This window comes from Etheostoma cragini, chromosome 11, assembly GCF_013103735.1.
Source record: "Etheostoma cragini isolate CJK2018 chromosome 11, CSU_Ecrag_1.0, whole genome shotgun sequence".
Lineage (NCBI taxonomy): Eukaryota > Metazoa > Chordata > Actinopteri > Perciformes > Percidae > Etheostoma > Etheostoma cragini.
The window spans coordinates 28,814,700-28,818,010 of NC_048417.1; the positions used below are offsets into that span (position 1 = coordinate 28,814,700).

Here is a 3,311-nt window from a genome sequence, read left to right on the forward strand (position 1 = left end):
ACAGTTACAGAGGAGAGGACAGGAGGTTTTACTAACACAACACACAATAGATTTAAGAAAAGCAATTTCAGTGCAGGAGAGGAAGGAAGCCTCAAAGGCTTATTCAGAGTCCTCCTCTAATACAAATGGAAAAATAAGAAACTGCTAATTACAAAAATAAACTCACAAGGCATTGTCGCTCCCATGTTGTAAAATCAGACTCTTGACCTTTCTGACCTTTAGCGTCGTGTAACACACGCTTGGGGGCGAAAAGCTCTTACCTGGGTCGGGGGGGGGCTACAGGGGGCTTTTACTGGGACTTAAAGGCTGGACAGGAACTCAATGTTTTGAGTGTCCCTTTCAATGAAATACATAGCAGTTGACCTGTATATCTGATTAAACACTGATGTACCGTAGTTCATATTACTCTTTAATCTAAGCAAAATTTGGGGAGGAAATATTAATAACTTCCCTCATAGAAGCTGTGTATTATGAATACAAATATGCATATGTGGTGCAGTCAAGTGGCCAGGCATCAGAGAGGAATATGGTAAATTAGTTTAAGTTGGAAGTGTGTCATGCATCCAAATGTTTTAAGGAAACGGTGTTACTTCATCATGAGAGCAGTCACTGTGTTACACAAGATAAACACATTGAATCAATCTGGGGGGGGGGGGGGGGGGGGGGGGGGGGGGGGGGGGGGGGGTGGACTGCAGAGTATATTGGTTAAATGTCCGTGAATTTAGCTTGGTGGTGTCCGTCAAATGAAAAACGTATTCAGTTAGTGTCTTGGCGCTTTGACATAAGGGTTTAAGAATATTTTCTCCCTGGAGTCAAAACTTAATGGGTGCTCGACGTGAGGCCTTGACAACACGAAGACTACCACTGATGACCTCATACTGTCGAATGTATTCACTTTGCTACTGTTACAGTTCCAGAAGCAGAGGAGATGTTGGTGTGTGTGTGTGTGTGTGTGTGTGTGTGTGTGTGTGTGTGTCCGGAGCATCTCATTCACGGACCTTTTCCCTTTAGAATCAGAATGGATTGGCTAAGTGTGCGTTTACATCCATGACATTTGACCCAGCTTCTACTTCTACAGCAATCCAATCTAAATGGGTCTTAGCCGGATGCTGTGGACATTGTGGACATCTGCTGTGGCTCCACATCCATCAATGAGAGAACAGTCTCAACATGCTTCTACAATCTCACATGCACTATAAAACACTTTGCTATGTCCACTCCATTCTTATTAGGGATATGAGTTAATACTAATGTCTCTGTGCAAAACACAACAAGCTGAAACTAATTAAAGCTAGTTAAAAACCACCGGGGCGAGTCACTATCAGTGATCCTAATGTCAGTTTGACAACAGGAGACATTAGTTTAGACATCAGAGACGCACTAACTTATTTAAGTTCAATTAAGGCAGACTGTTAACGTGGCATAATTGCAAATTTTCCATTAATACTTAACACTTTGGATTGTGCGCTGCACACAATAAAGCTGCCAATGACAGAAGCAAGGGCGGGGTCTGTCCCCTGAACCTACAACATGTCTGGGCATAGAGCTGGCTTTTCCGAGTTGACTCAAGACGCCGTAACTACGTTGCTAAGGTTGGAGTTGATTGATAGACTCGTTCAGATGTAGGCTACAGTCTATGGCTGCAAGCTACGTGCACATCAGAGAGCAAAACCATTACAATGTGCAATGACTAGGATTCGTGTACAGCATATGATGCATTAGAGGACACCAAATTTGGGTTATTATGGCCATAATTTTCCCTGTGAGGGCATCATTCTTTTCCCATTGGTCAACATGCCTCAGTAAAACAATATTTTCTAGATATGTCTGTTTCCTTCATTAATAATTGAAAAGTAGGCTTCTTTAAATCTGTGATTTTATAAGGCAAATGGGAGAGGATCTTTCAATAAAAAACACACAATCTGTGTCCGGAAAGGGGGGGGGGGGATGTTGATAGAGAACAGTACACTTGATTTGATTGAGAACACACATCAGGCTTTTTTAAATTGATTGCAAAGTTAATCATTCAGACAAAAGGCAGTTTTTCACTCAGCTCTTTCTCACCAAAGGCTTTGCTTTTGGGGGAATTGTTTAAAATTTAGAGTGTGGTCTATACATACCCTATCTATAAAGTATCCTAAGTTATGTGTTACTGTAATTATAAATTATTATAAATAGAATATAACTAAATTAAAATTGAATACAATGCGGTAAGTTTGAAAAAACCATTGGCATTATGCTGCAACTTAGAGGGAATATATCTCAGACTTATGTAAATTATTGTCAGGGAATATAGATAAAGACAATTCTATAAGACCTACTTGATGTATTTAATTATCTACTTAGATCATATCACGCTGGAGAGGACCTGCTAAACATTAATAGTGAGGAAAAATACAAACCCAAGCTGGAGGAGTAACTGTTGCTGCTGCTATCTTGTACTGCTGTGGTGCTGAACGGACAGCTCCCACAAAGAGCCCTGGTGTCCATCTTTAAATTTACTGTATGTCTACTTACAGAGGGCGTACACGTACACGCCACTTAGCGTGTTTTCACCAGAAGAAAGCAACGGTTGAGTTTCAGAAATGTGACATGCAATTGGGTTTAGGAAAAGAAGAACCGGTTGGGTTTAGGACAAGAAGAACCGGTTGGGTTGTGGAAAAGAAGAACCGGTCGGGGTTAGGAAAAAAAGAACCTGTCAGGTTTAGGAAAAGAAGAACCGGGTGGGTTTAGGACAAGATGAACCGGTTGGGTTTTAGGACAAGAAGAACCGGTTGGGTTTAGGACAAGAAGAACCGGTTGGGTTGTGGAAAAGAAGAACCGGTCGGGTTTAGGAAAAGAAGAACCGGTCGGGTTTAGGAAAAAAAGAACCGGTTGGGTTGTGGAAAAGAAGAACCGGTCGGGTTTAGGAAAAGACGAACCGGTCGGGTTTAGGAAAAAAAGAACCGGTTGGGTTGTGGAAAAGAAGAACCGGTTGGGTTGTGGAAATAAAGAACCGGTTGGGTTGTGGAAAAGAAGAACCGGTTGGGTTTAGGAAAAGAAGAACCGGTCGGGTTTAGGAAAAGAAGAACCGGTCGGGTTTAGGAAAAGAAGAACCGGTTGGGTTGTGGAAAAGAAGAACCGGTTGGGTTTAAGAATAGAAGAACTGGTTGGTTTCAGGAAAAAAGAAGAACCGGTCGGGTTGTGGAAAAGAAGAACCGGTTGGGTTTTGTAAAAGTAGAACCACAATCCCCTGGTCTGTCGCTATATTTTCTAACCGATTAGTTGTTTGGTCTCTAAAATGTCGAATAATGTGGCTTCATGTGTTTTCC

At 41.8% G+C, this 3,311-nt stretch overlaps 1 long non-coding RNA gene across 1 annotated transcript; it reads left to right on the forward strand.

Moving 5' to 3' along the window:
- The first annotated feature begins 2,597 nt into the window (after nucleotides 1–2,597).
- On the forward strand, nucleotides 2,598–2,981 carry LOC117952789. Its single transcript, XR_004658504.1, has 2 exons — nucleotides 2,598–2,627; nucleotides 2,703–2,981. It is a non-coding gene; the product is annotated as an uncharacterized LOC117952789 (long non-coding RNA).
- Nucleotides 2,982–3,311: the final 330 nt, after the last annotated feature.